The 19,070-nt window shown below is 42.4% G+C and overlaps 1 protein-coding gene across 9 annotated transcripts in view; it reads left to right on the forward strand.

The window, feature by feature from the left end:
- PARD3B (par-3 family cell polarity regulator beta) overlaps positions 1-19,070 on the forward strand; it is a 665,445-nt gene that overhangs the window by 157,854 nt on the left and 488,521 nt on the right. Inside the window, exons 5-6 of one of the 9 annotated variants that reach the window (XM_045032217.1) lie at positions 5,779-5,913; positions 14,201-14,314. The exons of 7 other annotated variants lie outside the window; for them this stretch is intronic. The gene's annotated coding sequence lies outside the window, so the exon portion shown is untranslated. The remainder of the gene's footprint in view (positions 1-5,778; positions 5,914-14,200; positions 14,315-19,070) is intronic. One more of the 9 variants, XM_045032218.1, reaches the window with a different exon arrangement.

The raw sequence follows: 19,070 nt of genomic DNA on the forward strand, positions 1-19,070 counted from the left end.
GGTTATCGGAGGAGACAATCTGGTCCTCCACCAGGCCAGAATCAGGGCCCCCCAAAGCCATTGGCGGGGTCCAAACAAAACTTTTGAAGGTGCGCTCGAGGACGAAGCACCCTTGCCGGATCCTTTCCTGCCTTTCTGCAACTGTCTCTCCTATTTCCTCCCTGCGTGGTCCCACATAACCTCAGATCGTTGGGTCCTATGCATGGTGGAAACTGGATACCATCTTCAGTTTGTTCTCCGCCCCCCACCCCCGTCCCTCTTCAGGGACCCCTTTCACGAGCAACTCCTCTTACAGGAGATACAGGCGCTCTGTCCATCGGAGTGATAGAAGAGGTAGCAAAGGACTTGAGGGGCAGGGGGTTTTACTCCCGTTACTTCCTAATCCTCAAGGCAAAGGGGGGGTCTATGGCCCATACTGGACCTGCGCGGGCTCAACAAATACATGGTAAAATTGAAGTTCCACATGGTATCCCTGGGAACCATTATCCCGTCCCTGGATCCTGGAGACTGGTACGCCGCCCTCGATATGAAGGATGCGTGCTTCCACCTAGCGATTTACCCGCTGCACAGACGATTCCTTTGCTTTGTGGTCAGCCAGCAGCATTTCCAGTTCACTGTCCTTCCCTTTGGCCTGTCCACAGCGCCAAGAGTCTTCACAAAATGTATGGCTGTTGTAGCGGCCTCGCTCCGCTGACATCGGATACAAGTCTTTCTATACCTCAATGACTGGCTCATTCGAGGTTCCTCCGAAACGCAGGTGCGGTCTCATGTTTGTTTCGTCATGGGCTTGTTCAAGCAATTTGGCCTCCTGCTCAACACCAAAAAGTCCACTCTGGAACCTACACAGAGAATAGACTTCATTGGGGCGATCCTAGACTCGAATCTCGCCAGAATGTTCTTACCACAGGCCCGCTTTCAGGCCATGATGACCATTATTCAGGGCCTCCGAAGCTTCCTGACCTCGACAGCGCACATGTGCCTCTCTCTTCTGGGCCACATGGCCTCGTGCACTTTCATGAACAGACATGCCAGACTACGTCTTGGTCCACTTCAGACCTGGCTCTCGTCAGTGTAGCCTCTCTGGGTTGGTGGCTGAACCCCACCTTGGTTTGCGGGGGGCTGCCATTCCATGCCCCACAGCCCTTTCTAGCCCTGATCACGGATGCGTCATCTCTGGGCTGGGGCGCTCACCTTGTGGGACTTCGCACACAAGGTCTTGGGTCTGCACAGGACATAACCCTACACATCAACATAAGGGAACTTAGAGCGGTACGCCTCATGTGTCAGGTATTCCGCGAACACCTTCAGGGCCATTGTGTCACAGTCTTCACAGACAACACAACGGCCATGGTGGAGCAATCAAGGTGGAGCGCAGTCCTCCCTTCTTTCTCAGGAAGCCATACATCTCTGGGAATTTTGCATAGCCCACTCAATTGACCTGGTGGCATCGTTTCTGCCAGGAGTCCAGAACACCTTGGCAGATCACGTCAGCAGCTCCTTTCTAGCTCACGAGTGGTCCATTCGCCCGGATGTTATCCATTCTGTTTTCTGGAAGTGGGGGTTTCCCCACATAGACCTCTTCGCCGCTCGTGAGAATTGGAAGTGCCAGGTGTTCTGCTCTCTCCAGGGACGCCGCCCGGGCTCCCTGTCGGACGCATTCCTGATAACCTGGAAAGATCACCTGCTCTACACCTTTCCTCCATTCCCACTGGTCCACAAGGTCCTTCTCAAGCTACGCAGGGAAAAGGCCCGCTTAATCCTGATCGCTCCAGCGTGGCCCAGACAACATTGGTACACCACACTCCTTGACCTGTCGGTGCCCAAACCAATTCCTCTACCATTGTGGCCAGACCTGATAACTCAGGAACATGGCAAACTACGCCATCCAGACCTATAGTCCCTCTATCTCACAGCATGGATGCGGCATGGTTAACTCAGTCTGCGCTGCGTTGCTCCAGCTCAGTGCAGCAAGTACTCTTAGCAGGAAGCCCTCCACTAGATCCACATACCTGGCCAAATGGAAGCGCTTTTCCTGCTGGTATGCCCAGAACGATGCTGTCCCCCTGGAGGTGCCAGTACCTACCATCCTAGAGTATCTCTGGTCCCTGAAGCAGCACGGCCTAGGTGTCTCATCCATCAAGGTACACCTAGCAGCGATTTCAGCCTTCCACCCAGGCAAGAACAAGCGCTCAGTCTTCTCTAATCCTATGATCAGCAGGTTCCTCAAGGGGTTGGAACCCCTCAAGTTTGTCATCCGGCCCCTACGTGGGACCTCAGTCTGGTCCTATCCAGGCTCATGGGTGCCCCCTTTGAGCCAATGGCCACCTGCTCGCTTCTGTACCTTTCCTGGAAAACAGCTTTCCTCATCGCTATTAGATCGGCGAGGCGCATGTTGGAACTTCGGGCCCTCACAGCGGACCCTCTGTATACGGTGTTCCATAAGGATAAGATACAGCTGCGACCACACCCCACCTTCCTCCCTAAGTTGGTGTCTGCCTTCCATATCAACCAATACATCTTCCTCCCGGTCTTCTTTCCAAAGCCGCACGCTTTGCGTTGAGAGCAACAGCTGCATTCTCTAGATGTTCGTAGGGCTCTTGCCTTTTACATCGAGTGAACAAAGCCTTTTAGAAAGACGCCCGAGCTGTTTGTAGCGGTGGCAGACCGGATGAAGGGCCTACTGGTCTCCTCACAGCGAATTTCACCTTGGGTCATGTCATGCATCCATGCGTGCTATGGCTTGGCTCACATCTCAACTAGCCACCTCACTGCCCATTCTACTTGGGCTCAAGCTTCGTCTGCAGCCTTTCTGGCCCGTGTGCCCATACAGGAGATCTGTCAAGCACACCTTCACCTCCCACTATGTCATGGTGCAGCAGTTCAGAGATGATGCGGCATTTGGTTCAGTGGTCCTTCACTCCGACATCTCACTCCGACCCCACCGCCTAGGTAAGGCTTGGGAGTCACCTAATTGGAATCGATATGAGCAAGCACTCGAAGAAGAAAAGATGTTTACTCACCTTTGTAACTGTTCTTCAAGATGTGTTGCTCATATCCATTCCAAACCCGCCCTCCTTCCACTCTGTTGGAGTAGCCGGCAAGAAGGAACTGAGGGGGCACTGGGTTGGCAGGGGCATATGTCTGGCGCCATAACGGCGCCACTCCAGGGGGTGCCTCAGCCGACCCACCAAGTGTTGCCAGGGTAAAAATCTTCCAACGCACATGCACGCGGCGCATGCACACCTAATTGGAATGGATATGAGCAACACATCTCGAAGAACAACAGTTACAAAGGTGAGTAACCGTCTTTTTTGGTGCTTCTGGCCAGGAGGGATTTTATAGAATTGTATACAGGAGGGTTGTTACCCTTCTCTTTATAGTTATGACATAGCTTTTTTTCTCTTATGGCATCTTTCAGTTGATATCATTGCAGCTATAGTTTTGTATCTACAGTTGCTCTGTTCTTAAATTTCACTAAAATTGGGTGATTAAATTTAATTATTTGAATTATTGGATTCAAGCAGTTCACCTGCTATACCATGGAAAGTACTACTAACCATTTTTAATATAAAATTGCTGGTACCATAGCAAATTTCTGTAGTACTTGCTTCATGTTCATTTTTTTTAACAACGTGTGTGTGTGTGTGTGTGTGTGTGTGTGTAAATATATGAGAGAATTAGGTTGTCATTTCCCCCCCCCCCCCTTCACCCTGACGCCTTAATACAAGGATGGTACAAGCATATGTGCAGGTACAGTTAAACAAAAAAATACTTTTCAAGCTTAAGAGATTCAAGTACAATGGCAGTTGACTTGACCTAAGCAGAGAATTTCTGTGGATTATTGTATTTCCCAAGAGGCTAAGTAAATTTGCCTTTGGCTTCTGCCTTAATGTACCAGACTAGACAAGTAGTAAATCTGCAGAAATGCAGTGCCCTAGAGTGTCTTATGTCTTAATTATATAAGAGTTCTAATTATTCTCCTCTAAGTGCTGACTTATTTGAAGTTCTGCATATAACTTAGTTGGAATGTGAACATCCTGTATGAGTCCAGGTGAATCAAACGAGGCTCACAAAAGATGATTCTAGAAAATGGATTTAAAGGTATTTTAGAAAGTATTAGTGATGAAAGGAACCCTCATTGATTATATTAAGGATATTATTTAGCGAATCTAAGACTTTTAAATTATCTAAATCTGTACCACTTGTTTCTATGATGGCACCAAGTTTCCCTAGTTAAGCAGAGTCCAACCAAACTTCTATTTAGATGGGAAAATTGCAAGGAACCGCTAGATCTAGATTCATGCGTCAGGAAGTAGTTATGTTGATTCAGTAAGTATGCAGTGTAGCTGTATCTCTGATAGTCCCAGGAGAGACAAGCTAGCTGAGGTAATATCTAGAGAGAGAGAGAGAGATACTTTTGAGCCACACAGAGCTCTTCTTCAGGTCTGTGAAGGGTCCAAGAGTTGCAGCAAAATGCAAGGTGGAACAGATTGTTTAGCATAAGTAGTTAGCATGTATTGTAAGGGACCATTCAAGGTAGACCTCTCCAGTCATAGGACAAAAAGAGGGAGGCTAGGATTATAGTGTGTGGCACTTTTCCTTTGAAAACAATGCTTGAGTATGGTGTTTGGAGACATTACACTGCTGGAGTTTTCATCCTTTAGATGAAACCTATAATCATATTTACTCATTGTGATTTGAAGAGTCAAAGGCCTATTTTTTGTAACAGGGTTGCTACTTTGATGTCCAACTTCAGTAGCTTCTCCTTGCAGTGTCAGATGGGTATATGCTATCTTCATTTCTTCTTCTGCAGTGTTGCTGTGTGCTGTTAAAGCTACACCTCTACCTCGATATAACACTGTCCTTGGAAGCCAAAAAAGCTTACCGTGTTATAGGTGAAACCACATTATATCGAACTTGCTTTGATCCACTGGAGTGCTCCCCCCGTTGCCCCAGAGTGCTGCTTTACCATGTTATATCCGAATTCGTGTTCTATCGGGTCGTGTTCTATCGGGGTAGAGGTGTACTTTGTGTTCTATTCTAGTGGTAGCTGTGTTTATGGTGGCAGGTGAAGTGAACCTGATTATGCCACTAACAGGTTGCCAGGAAATTACATAGGGTCCGGGGCTCACTTTTAAATGACAGGTCAGATGGTGAGATTTATTTTCTCAAATCCAAGAGGTAGAAGAGGAGTTGGAGCCTCTCCAAGGATCCCATAAGGAAAACCCTTGGAACAGCCAACTTGAGGAGAAAACCTCCTCCTAGAACTGGTGGTGGTGGTTGTTGTTGAAGTTAACAATAAATTCAAATCCCAGAAAGGTGCTAAGTACGTGCACACTAAAAATGTGCTGAACTCTTTGTGGAGCAGGGTATGAATTCCACTTAATTACAGTGCTTTACCTACAGAACCCCCAGAAAGGATGGCAGGATACTTAATTAACTGTTTCTAAAATAGTTTGAAATCCTTCAATAAAAGGTGCCATTTATAATATACGTTGTATTATTTTATTGCTATGTTTTATAAGAAATAGGCCACTGTTTCTGATGATCTTGTGGTATTTTGTTTACTCCATCTACCCTTAAGTAACTCAATGAACAGAAAGGCAATTAAAAATAATAATGGCAGAAATTTTGTGCCTTAGTGTTCTATGGCTTGAGGGTGCAGTTCCATGGGCGGGGGCGGGAAAAAAGAACTGTTTGGTAGAGAGAATAATAATAATTATTTATTAAGCTTTGTTGTTGCTATGCAAGTTAATTGTTTCTTCAATGCTCATCTAGGAATTCTCACTTGGAAAGTACCCATTGTTTTACGTTCTTCGAAACCTAAGATTGTGTAATGCAGCATAGCAGCAAGGCAGTGTGCGCATTCATGGGAGACCTCTCAGCGGAATTCTTCTAAGATAGTCATTTCAAGTCCCCAATTTTTGGTTCCCTAACCATTTATATCACAGAACTAGCTTTCCCTAGCTCTGTGGAATGCTTTTTTTGATTATAAGAAAGATATTATCAGTTCATATTTTTGTCTGCTCACTTTCTCAGTACCTCTAACTCTGTCTGGGGCTAATGATTGTAAGTTTTCAGAAATCAAAATATCTCTGAACCACAGGCACCGACTTTCCAAAGTGCTGGGGTTGCTCAACCCTGGCTCTGCCCCATGCCCCACTCCATCCCCACCTTGCCTCTTCCCATCCAGTTCCGTCCCCTCCCTCCTTTCGTGCTGCATCCTCGCTCCTCCCCCCTCCCCGAAAAGCCTCCTGCCTGCACCCCGCGAAACAGCTGATTGGGGGAGGCGCTGATCGGTGGGAGGTGCTGGGGAGGTGGGGGGAGCTGATGGGGGAGCAGCTGGTGGATGCTCAGGACCCACCATTTTTTCCCCTTGGGTGCTCTAGCCCTGGCACACCCACGGAGTCGGCACCTATGCTCTGCACTCTTACTTAAACCAACTAATGGAAAGGATGGATGGATGGATGGATGGATAGATTCCAAAATCATCTCCCAGCAGCAGAAGAGACAGTAGCAGGGTCTGCATCAGCCTACCTGCAGCTCCTGGAAAATAGTCAACTAATTAGATGACTAAACTTAAGATACTGAAAAAGAAAAGTGTTGACTCAATATACTGCTCCTGGGTCTCCCTGAATGGTTGGATCAGGGGTTTCCACTAAGCTTTGTCTGAATGGGTCCCAGAATGCTTAGATTCACAGGCAGCAGTGGTGTAAGATTTTTTTTTAATTACCTTGTTTTTTAAGTGCCAAGTATAGCTGTGAGCTGTAGCCCCAAACTGTAATTATTCTCCTATATTAATTTAGAGAAGACTCATCCATGGAAAAGAGATCTTGCTCAAAAAGGAGAAAACCACTTTTATAGAGCTGGGGAATTGTGTTCAGTCCAACAAGAAAACTACAGATTGGTTCCTGGATGGATTATTTTATACCCAATGGCACCAAGGAGTCTTAAAAGAACATAAACCATTCTCATTAATACCTTGATGAAACTCTGAAATATGCAAAGACTCAAGAGCAGAAACTTAACAAGAGTCTTAAGGCACCTTTTTGTTTTAATGCTGGTGTGATATTAAATTGGCAGTACTATTTGTTATATGAAAGATTTAAATAATTTATTTTTTATTAGTTATAGGTTTGCACTTAGCTTCAGTGATTATAGGGGACATTTCCTGTAATAATTATTTTACAGTCTGTACTTTTGATCGTTCGGAATGAGCATAGTCTTTGCATTCCATATACTATATTCAGTGTATAATTAATGATATTGGTTCTGTGTTAATTTTAATAACTTGGGCCCTACTAGATTCACAACCATGAAAAATGTGTCATGGATTGTGAAATCTGGTCTCCCCTGTGAAATCTGGCTATTGGGGGGGGGGGGCGTGGTTTTGCCACCCTTACTTCTGTGCTGCTTTCAGAGCTGGGTGGCTGGATAGCAGTGGGTGCTGGCAAGGCACCCAACCCCCCTATAATAGCCTTGTGACCCCTCCATCCCTGTGACCCTCTTTTGGTTTGGGGCCTCCATGGTTACAGCATTGTGAAATTTAACTATCTGAAACCATGAAATTCAAGATTTTTTTAAAATGCTATGACCGGGAATTTTACTAAAATAAACGGTCAATTTGGTTGGGCTATCATGACTAGACCTTTGTTCTGTATTAAATCATGGCCATTTGCAAAGAGAAAAGGTGATCAAAATTTTTCCAATAGAATGTTTTTCTTTGGAAAATACCAATTCATCAAAATCTAACTAGTCTACAAGAGTAAATTTTGATTAAATTTCTTTTTGGAAAAAACCTCAACAATGCATTTTGGTAGGCACTTTATTGGAACAGAACACTCCCATTTTTTAATTTCAAAATGACTTTTTGTTTACAAACTGATATTTCATTGTGTATTCATGAAATAAAATACTATAAAAACACAATAATATAACAATAAAAATATAAAACTAATGTACACAAAGTCTAAATTGAAACAAAACTAGATCCAACATGAGTTGTTTAGAAGTATTATTTTATGGGAAACAGAAATTTCAACATTTTCCTGAGATTCAGAATGAATTTTTTTTAACATGTCCGCATTTCCCATAGAACGGAAATGCCAACGTTCAGCCACCTTGAGTAATGAGTCTTTTTTGTTTATTTTGCCCTCAGCAGGGTAATCTATGTAGTTTTAGTGTGTTTAAGAATATTTTTAAAATTTTGAAGGTTTTTTTGGTATAATTATTCGGTTTTCATCAGACTGAGACCCAATAGTTTCCCTGTGAGAGGGTGATTCTGGAAGGCAAAATTACATTTAGAACCGCCTGTTTAGACCAAAATTGCTTGGACAGACATTAAGAAATGCAGCCTCCCACCTGACTGGTACCTCATTCTTTAGAGTTCTGTACATAGACGATTAAGGAAGTAATCACCCAATAAAATTTCAGGAAGTCCTCTTCTTTCATAAGAAATAAATCTGAATATTGTCTAATTCAGGAAACATCTCTAAATTATTGAATATAACAAATTAGGTGGGACAAGTAGTAGCTGCATTTCGTGCTACCTAGGAAGGAAAGTAGCTATATTAATGCAAAAGAACTTAAGTTTTGTAATGACTTTAGTCATTGCAGATGAGAGAGGATGTTATCTCTTGTTTTCTAGTATACTGGCAATAATGTCTGATGAGGGTATAGATGTTGTGTATTTGGTTGTCATGGTAATAGAATCTTGTGTTGCTATGGCAACTGAGTTAGATTATTACGGGATAGCCCAGCCAGTTTTGGCTGGCTGTTGGTTAGTTCTGCGAGTCGCAATAAAATGGCTGCTTCAAGGTTTACAGCTCTCTGTGTCTCCAGTGATTTCTTCCTAAAACTGTTGCCCCCAAGGATATAACAGTGTGGCGACGAGGATGGGATCTCTGTGCTGCCCCAGCAACAGAAGGAAGTAGAAGTTAATGTACCAAACAAACAAACCTTTTTTGCTGCTGGATGGGGGTGAGAACTGGCTTGTTTGCACTGACTTTGCAGACTGAAACTAAAATCATGGCTATATTTACAGGGCCACTGGAACCTTTTGAGGAGACTGTAGTGCAATGGCATGTATATACTGTGCATTTTGAGCTTTTTGTTATTGCAAATGACATTACAGAAGAGAAGAAGGTGCCAATATTCTTAAGTGTTGTAGGGGCTAAGACCTACTCCCTGCTACGCAGCTTACTACACACTGTTAAGTCAGAGACTAAATCTTAGTGACATTGTGGAAATCCTGGGGTCCCATTTTTCTCTAAAACCACTGGTAATTGCTGAACAATATAGGTTCCACAAAAGAGACCAGAAAGAAGATGAAACAGTTGTACAATTTGTAGCAATTTTGAGAGAGCTTGCAGAACACTGTGAATTTAAGGAGATGTTAAATGATGCCCTACATGACTGGTTAGTGTGTGGCCTGCCCAGTGAAGCTATACGGAAGTGCCTATTGACAGAGGCTCGGCTTATCTTACAGAAGGCCATTGATATTGCGGTCTCCATGGAACTGGCTACAAAGGAGGCACAGTCCATCGGTGCATCCCCTAGGATGCATGAGGTGTCACAAGAACCTACCCACAAAACTGTGGGGAGTCAGGAATGTTACCACTGTGGTAAGCCGGGTCACCATGCATCAGAGTGCTGGTGTAAGGACCTAGTGTGTCGACACTGTGGCAAAAAGGGACACACTGCGTGTGCATGTAAACAAAAGAAAAAGAAGCCTGTGGTCTGGCTGACCAAAAAGGGAAATCTGCATACCCTAGAGCAGACCCAGGATGACCAAGGAAATACCTCCTCACAAGAAGAGCCACTCCACATTTTGTCTTTGGCAGTGGGCTCACATGAATACTGGGTAACCCTGTTGTTGGATGGCAAACCTATACGCATGGAACTGGACACCGGGGCAGCCATTTCGCTGGTCTCAGAGACTGTGTATAAAGAAAAGCTACAGCCTCTTCCGCTTAAAGCAACAAAAACAGTGCTGAAGACATATACGGGAGAAGCTGTGCCCATGTTGGGCACTACTGATGTTAAAGTGGAGCTCAATGGACGGACTGCTAAATTGCCACTGTTTGTGGTGAGAGGTAATTACCCAGCCTTAATGGGTAGGTCTTGGCTTAGGAAGATCCAGCTGAATTGGGCAGAAGTGCACCGAGTGACTAAAGAAGAAACCAGTCTGACCTCTGTACTAAGGAAACATGCTACTGTTTTTGGACAGGATCTGGGAAGTATGAAGGGAATCACTGTGACATTGAACATTAAACCTGACAGTCAACCAAAATATCTGAAAGCCAGAACTGTGCCATATGCCATCAGGCCAAAGGTTGAAGCGGACCTGGAGCGCCTGGTCACAAGTGGAGTCCTAATACCAGTTGCCCATAGCCCATGGGCAAATCCTATTGTTCCAATAGTGAAGAAAGATGGCTCCCTCCGGATTTGTGGTGATTTTAAAGTCACTATCAACCCAGTGTTGTGTGCAGAGCAATACCCGCTCCCCCACATCGATGACCTCTTTGCAGGCCTGGCTGGGGGACAAAAGTTCAGTAAGATTGATCTGAGTCAAGCGTATTTACAGATGCATGTTGATGAAAGGTCCCAAGAGCTGTTGACTATTGTGACTCGTATTGTGACCAGATCTTGTGTGGCTTGCCAGGAATCCAGTGCTATCTGGATGACATTCTGGTCACTGGAAGGAATGAGGAGGGATCACCTAAAGAATTTAGAGGCTACCCTACAAAGACTGGAAGAGTATGGACTGTGAGTCCGCAAAGACAAGTGTGAATTCTTCCAGCCCTCTGTTGAATATTTGAGGCACATAATTGATGCTACAGGTCTTCATAAGGCCCCTGCCAAAGTTAAGGCTATTGTGGAGGCTCCCCCTCCTCGAAATGTTAGCCAGTTTCGCTCGTTTCTAGGACTATTGAACTATTCTGGAAAGTTCATCTCACAGTTAGCCACACTGCTAAAACCACTTGACAAACTCCTTGGGCAGAACAAGGCCTGGAAGTGGACTGAAGCCTGTGATGTTGCATTTAACAAAGCTAAGGATGCATTGCTAAATTCTGAAGTTCTGTCGCACTTTGATCCATCCTTAACCCTACGGTTTGCCTGCGATGCGTCCCCTTATGGAGTGGGAGCAGTCGTATCACACATTATGCCTTTGGGAGAAGAGAGACCTATTGCTTTTGCTTCACGCACTCTAGGCAAAGCAGAAACTAACTGTGCCGAAATCGAACGTGAGGCATTGGGAATTGTTTTCGGAATTCGGAAGTTTCATCAGTACCTGTTCCAATGGAAGTTTACTTTTCTCACAGACCATCGACCCCTGACTTCAATTTTTGGACCCCACACACTCATTCCTCCATTAGCTGCTAGTCACTTGCAGCGGTGGGCATTGTTGCTTTCCACGCACACACATGAAACCAAATATTGGAAATCCACTCTGCACGGCAACGCGGATGGTCTCTCAAGGCTGCCTTTGCCAGTCAACCGTCGAGATATTGCCCAGAAGGAAATCTTTTACTTTGAACAGGTAGAGAATACACTCCATCACCGCTACTCAGGTAAAGAGTTGACCCAGTATTGTCCCAAGTTATGGACCTGGACCTGGTGATGCATGGAACATCTCGACGAACCTCTCTGGTTTCACCCAACCTTGTTACCTACATGTCCAGGAGGACGGAGTTATCAGTCCAATCTGGTTGTTTGTTGTGGGGGAGATGTCATTATCCCACCACCACTTTGATCACAGATGTTAGAACAGCTCTATTCCGGTCACTGTGGAATAGTGCGCATGAAGGAAATTGCACGAAGCTATTTTTGGTGGCCTGGATTGGACAGTGCTATTGAAGAGAAGGCAAGAGCTTGTATGTCATGTCAGGGTGTGAGGAATGCACCCCAGTGGGCACCCCTATATCCATGGGACTGGCCTGAAAACCCATGGCAACGTATTCACGTTGACTTCGCTTGCCCCCTTGAAGGAATGGGTCCCTGCCACTGTCATTGCTCAAACGGGACCTGTTTCCTATACAGTCTGGACTGAAGAGGCTCTCACCTGGTGGCAACATGTAGATCAGCTGCTGCCAGGTCATACCAGTCCTCAGGACACATCTTTGGTTGAGTTGCCTGACTTCATCACCTCCGGCGAGACACCGAATCAAGAGTCACCTGTTCCTGACTTTTCCCCTCCATTACTGCCAGCGGCAGAGATACCTTTCTGCCCGGCATGAACTGATACCCTATCCTCACCCATTCACCCTACGAACCCGGAGCCCATTGTCAGGCCCGCGCCCAAGACGCTTTTGGGTGCAACAACACCAGAAGTCCGCCGTAATCCATCTAGAGACAGAAGGCCTCCTCATTGGCTGGATCTTTAGCTAGGGCGAACCCACGGTTACGGGGCAAAATAATCCCCAGGGTTTAGCCGGGAATGGAGGCAGTCTACCCTCCTTCTCTAGTTTAGTGTGTTTGTTTTATTTAGAGGACATTCTTATTAAGGGGGGAGGAATATGTTGTGTATTTGGTTGTCATGGTAATAGAATCTTGTGTTGCTATGGTAATTGAGTTAGTTTATTAGGGGATAGTCCAGCCAGTTTTGGCTGGCTGTTGGTTAGTTCTGTGAGTGGCAATAAAATGGCTGCTTCAAGGTTTACAGCTCTGTGTCTCCAGTGATTTCTTCCTAAAACTGTTGCCCCCAAGGATATAACAATAGATCTCCTGATAAATCTCTCAATTTTCTATCAATTTTATGTACCAGTTATTCCTGTCTAACAAATTAGTTCTTATTGGGAAAGACTTTAGTGCTGTGAAAACACAAATTCTATACTAGCCTCCTCCCCTCCAATTTCTAGATAAACCAGAAAATCAAACCCTCAGTTCTGTCTTTGTGGAACAACTTTTATTCAATATCTGAAGGCGGCTGAACCCAAGTGGTAAAGACTTGATTTTTTTTTTTATGCCGAAGTACATTATTCCTCTACTAGAATACAATTTTTCAGTAAAAGTGAAAAAGCTTTAAAATATTTAGTTTCTAAGATGTGTGGTACCTGTTTCAGATCATGCATCAGTATATGCAGTGGTAGATTCACAAATATTTTAAAATAAATGATCTCACTTGGGGGTTTATACTGCTGCCCATTATCACTGTATCTAAGTACCTGCCATATAAAATCAGTAGCAATGGTGAAGTCCTTTTGGGATTTCATGGAGTCTCTGGCACTACTCCATTTTCAGGATAGAGTTTATACATTTTATCAAATGTATTTGATTTTCATTGATTTTTTTTCCCCCTGAATTTTTTTAACTTGTTTGGTGTGTTTTTTGGTAGAATGGGGTGTCAGTGTTGTCATAGAATCATAGAATATCAGGGTTAGAAGGGACCTCAGGAGGTCATCTAGTCCAACCCCCTGCTCAAAGCAGGACTAATCCCCAGACAGATTTTTGCCCCCCATCCCTAAATGGCCCCCTCAAGGATTGAACTTACCACCCTGGGTTTAGTAGGCCAATGCTTAAACCACTGAGCTATCTTTCCCCAATGTGACTGTCATTATGTTGAAAAGGCTTGTTCAGAGAGGAAGGTTTTGAACCTGATGTTCTCATGCTAGTCTAGACTATGGAAGTGATGAGTGACTGCTTCCTGTACCAGCTGGAGCCTGCGCATTATTTTCACATTAAGGACTTGTCTCCACTGTCAGGGAGATCCATGCTGCTGCAATCAATGCAGCAGGGATCATTTTAGCGGGTCTAGTGCCAAGTATAGCGATGAGTCGACCGGAGAGCATCCTCCATTGTTGCAGTGCAGTGAAGACACCGGGGTAAGTCTACCAAAGCTATGTCGACGCCAGCTATGTTATTCACGTAGCGAGAGTAATGTGACTTAGGTAGACTTTCCCCAGTAGTGAAGATAAGCCCTAAGCTTCAGATACAGTGAATTACAGCAATCCAACCTGGGGATTACCGTGGCCAAGTTCTCATCTGGGAGGAAGGGACAAAGTTTCCTAGTGAGCTAGAGATGAAAGGCAGAATTTTTAGAAATGAATGCTACCTTTTATCCAAGCTTTGCAAGGAGTCAGCAGCTTCTCAACACTTTGAATGGAGGCTATATGCCTTCATTGGGAGGTAGAGACACTGTCCCTGCTATCTGTCCAAAATATTTGCATTTACCAATGAACATCACTTTGTTCCTTCCCAGGTTGATTTTGAGCCAGCTGCTCTTCATCCAGTACCTGATTTCTTGTGGATTTTTTGACATCTTTGTTTGCAGTGGTGGTGTGGCCATGTTGTCCCAGAGTATTAGAGAGACAAGGTGGGTGAGGGTAATCTATTTTATTGGACCAACTTCTGTTCATGAAAAAGACTAGCTTTCAAGCTAGACAGAGCTCTTCTTCTGGTCTGGGAGAGGTACTCGGAGGGTCACAGCTAAATACAAAGTGGAACAGGTTGTTTAGCATAAGTAGTTAAGTAACGTAACATAAGTAGTTAAGGAACAAAACACACCATGAAACCAATGATATACCTGAGATACATCAATGATACTTTTATCCTGTGAAGAGAGGGTTGAACTCCCTCATAGATTTCAGCCACAACTTCAACAACCACCACCTGTCCATTAAACTCTCTCTGGAACATTCCCGCACTTTATGGACACCATTATCAGTTTCACCAATAGAACCCTAGGGACAACTATATACAGGAAACCCATGTATCACCACAACCACCTCCATCGATCCAGTAACCACCCCAAACACACCAGGAAATCTGTTATCTACAGCCAGGCTCTCAGATACCACAGAATATGCTCTGAGTAAAAAGTACAGGATACACTCATTAACACACTTGAAACCACCTTCACCAAACAAGGACACTCCACCAGATAAGTAGATCACATCATGGAATGAGCCACCCAAATACTGTGAGAGAACTTGCTTCAGTTTAGAAATAAACCCCCCTGCTACTACACACCCCTAGTTGTTATCTACCACTCCACACTGGAACCCCTATGGGGTATCATTAAACAACTACAACCCATACTTGATAGGGATCCCATTCTGAAATAAATCTTTCCTGAACCCCCTCTTCTGGCCTTCAGTCAAAAATTGGAACTACTGTATAGTGGGCTATCTACTAAATTACAGTTATTCTGTAGATTTTGTGGAGAGATTTAAGGAAATACATTATAGAAATAACCATTATTACATACATGATGCAAACCATAAGACCCCCTTTTAGCAGAGCATTTGATCTTGGAAAGGAAATTGTAACTTAATATTGCTGCTTCCTAAGAAAAACTCAAGCCAAATAAATTCAGTTACAATTTTAAAACTGTCACAAACCACTCTCTTGCATGGCCTATAAGAGATTTGGAAATACTGTATTGTTTAAAATTATGTGAATAACCCAAATGTCTAACTCTCAGTTGTAATGGAAGAAAATTAAAAATGATTTAAAAAAATTAAGCACTACAAAATTTTCCATTCATTCTTGGAAACTCTTACTGCACCACCAAGATGGGTGTGGGTTGTCTGTATATTTGGGTGGGGGAGAGGGGAGAGTTGAACCTAAAAATCCGACAGGTTACCAAATAACAAAATAATACTAATTACTGAAGAACAGAAAGTACAATTTTGAAACAAATGTAGAGGAAGTTCACAGTTCTGCACAGGACCTTCCAAAAAGTTAATGTGCAGGGCCATAGGTCTTTAGCAGCAAGGTTTATAAATCGTTACAGAAATTCTAATACCTCAAATACTTTAAAGATTTTATCACTCCTTTTGAACAAGGAAAATTGCCCCAAATCCTTTTTAGAGTTCCAGTGTAACTGTACTTCTGAAAAAAGGCTGAAAATTCCTTTAAAAAAAGACACATCAGATTAATCCATATAATTGATTTAGACAATAAAATTTAGCAGAAGTCTTAATAAATGTGTTGTCACTTGCCCTACCGTTATAATTCACACAGACCCATCTTGTTTTATTCCATGGGAAGCCACAAATCCTAATATTCAACAAGCACTGAACCGTTCATCACATTAAATGAGTAGATTAAAACTGTCTTTTGCCATCATTAGATGCAGAGAAAACATTCAATAGGGTTTTTTTTAGGACTATCGTTTTGTAGTAGTGAAGAAATTTAACTTTAAAAATCAATTTATGTCCATCATACTGTTCTAGAATTTTCCATGTCCATGTCTTTAATTTGAGCCAGTTCCAGACAGACTTTCTCCTTGGAGAGCAGCACCAGGCAAGGGCATCCTTTATCACCATTCCTCTTTTGCTCCATTAGTTGAAACACTTGCAATAGCTATCAAAGTGCCCACTACAATGTCTCCACAATCCAGTGCTGGCTGAAATTACACCTTAATCAAAGATTTGTAGCTATTTGTCTTATTTTCAAGCGGTGCAGGCATTTCTCAAGTTATTCGTAACATCGCCAGTAACTCTAATGGCAGATATAATTTTCCATGGTGACCTTCTACAGTAAGTTTCAGAAGTTCAAAATGCAACCTCTAACAATTCAATGAAATCTACTTAACCTTAATAAAAATAGCCCTGTGGACTAATGTGTGAAACAAATTTTGATTCTAGATCAAGTCACTTTGGATTTATGCTTCAATAATTTTTTTTCTAAAAAACAAACTTTTTTTTGCAAGGTCAAGTTGCTTGTCTTTTTGATTAACCTCAAACTTTAAAGAGCTTTGACCCTATAAAAGAAATTTTGGGAAATAAGGAAAAAGTTCAGTGATTATGGGTACAAAGGGAAGGCTGTGTTTTTAAAAAAACAACAAAAAAACCCCAATAAAATCCTACAAAACCTCCTTTTGCCCCCTTTCCCACAATTGGGAAACTGAGTCATAACCTTAATTATGGAATCAAAAGTATGGATCCATTGTGATAGACTATAGCTTGTTTTAAAGGCTTCAATTCTGCTTCTAAATACAGTATCTGAAACTTAGATATAGAACTGCATCATTTCTCACAAATGAGTCTGATAATCAGTTGAAACTTTATTTTTGTGACAGGTAGAGCAAATTTTGCAATTTTCCAGATTTTACTTTTGCTATGTTATTCTGGGACTTCTGATGAGCATCTCAGAAAACAGTCCCTGAAAAGTGGTTAGCCACTGACATAGACATTAGATAAACTCATTGTAGTAACAGACCTAGAAAGAAATACCCTGGAGTATAATCCACAGCAAAACCTAAACTCTCTTGCTTTAAGGAATTTCCTAGTAGCCTTAGGGAGGATATTAATGGAAATCCTAAGGTTTAACCTTGTTTTAAGACTATTATGCATACCTTGCTTTAAAGTGAGGAATTTTAAATAGATTAACATGACGAGCAACATGGTACAGTATAAGGCTAGCATGACACTGTTGTTACTGTGCAGCTGACTTATTAATTATAAGCATACTTGCTCTTTTAAAATCATGCAGATCAGTTCCTGAAGTTTTATTTTTTCTGGTTTAAGGGAAATATTTGACCTTCATTTAAAGGAATATTTTTCTTAATCTAAAAGAAAGATAAAGCCATACATTTATGTATTTATGATAAATTGTTTGGCATTTTCACTTTAATGATTTTAAGTATGAAAGAGAGATCAAAATATATGTAACTTACTCTAAAAGCATAATATATTTGATTATAATAGTAAATTAATAATTTACACAGAATATTTCAAAGCACTGTTTAAAATTTACCCGGAAGTGCATCAGCATTTCTTTGATACCTATGAATTGAGCAGCTAATTTCTTGGGGATACTATGTTAAAACCATTAAACATACAAGTGGGATAGTTCACAAGCACTCTGACTTTTGCTGGGATTGTCAAAGGAGTCCAGGGGAGTTAGGTGTTCAGTATCATTACAAGTCAATGGAAGTTGGGTGCCTAACTCCCTAAGACTTCTTTGAAAATCCCAGTCCAAATCCAGAAATGCATATTTTATTTGTATTGGTGAAATAAAGGATAAGGAAAAATACTAGTACCAGTAAATCATGCTAGTGTGGTTTAAATCTTCCCACACATCATTAGTTCTTGGTTTTGTTGTTCTCCCTCATAGTGGGTGGCTAACATGTAGTCATAACGAGTTACTTAAAAATTTGCTTCTAACCCTTGTTCTTCTAAATCCTTAATCTTTTTCAGTAAGGAGTGTATTTGCACATACTTTATATCACATCCTTTTTGCTTATTGAAAGTATATGGTGACTTGAAAATTTCATTAAGTACTAATTTATGGGTAATTGTGATGTCTACACATCTGTATGAGTATTCAAATTCAAAACTGTTTTGTATCAACTGAATGCTTTGCTGGGTGGGCCTAATTTAACTAAAGGAACTGGCAGAAGGTCCTTTTTATGCCTATCATTTGATCTATTCTGTACTTATAGTATATAAAGCAAGACAAGATAGAGGGTGTGTTGAAACAAAGTAGGAAGAATTACAGCACAATTTCGCTACTTAAACACGAGGAGCATTGAGGTCAAGCAAGAAGAAGGGGAAGTGAAATGACACTAAATGATGGAGGATCTAGAGAACATAATAGAAATTTGGTTGGGAGGATTCTCATAACAAGTACGTCACTATAGAGTAAGTAATATGAGCTATAAAGAAGAGATTAAATGAAGAGGGAAAAGGGAGGATGTCAACATTATGTACAATGCTATTGAGCTACAATCTGCCAATGACTAAATTCTTTCAGGAAAAAATTAAAGAATGAAAATAAAGAAGTGACTGAGCATCTGCTACAGACTACAAGGACAGAAGGAAAAAAGGGAAGACTTCTCAGATCTCCAGTCAATGTACTCTAAGGTACAGAGCACCATTTTATTGGGGATTTCAACAATTGGACATGTGGTAGACAACAAACAGTCTAACAGTTTTCATCAAAGAAGTTTCTAAGTTACAAAGAAGGGAAGTTTGATTTGGAAAAATAAAGATTCCAACTAGGGGAGAAGTCATCCAGTATCATCTGTTTAGTGATAGGGAATTTAGGAATCAGTGACCATGAGTTTCTTGAATTCAGCATATTAAGGAATGAGTTCATAGTACACTGCAGCCTGGTCTATA

Source organism: Mauremys mutica, chromosome 10, assembly GCF_020497125.1.
Source record: "Mauremys mutica isolate MM-2020 ecotype Southern chromosome 10, ASM2049712v1, whole genome shotgun sequence".
Lineage (NCBI taxonomy): Eukaryota > Metazoa > Chordata > Testudines > Geoemydidae > Mauremys > Mauremys mutica.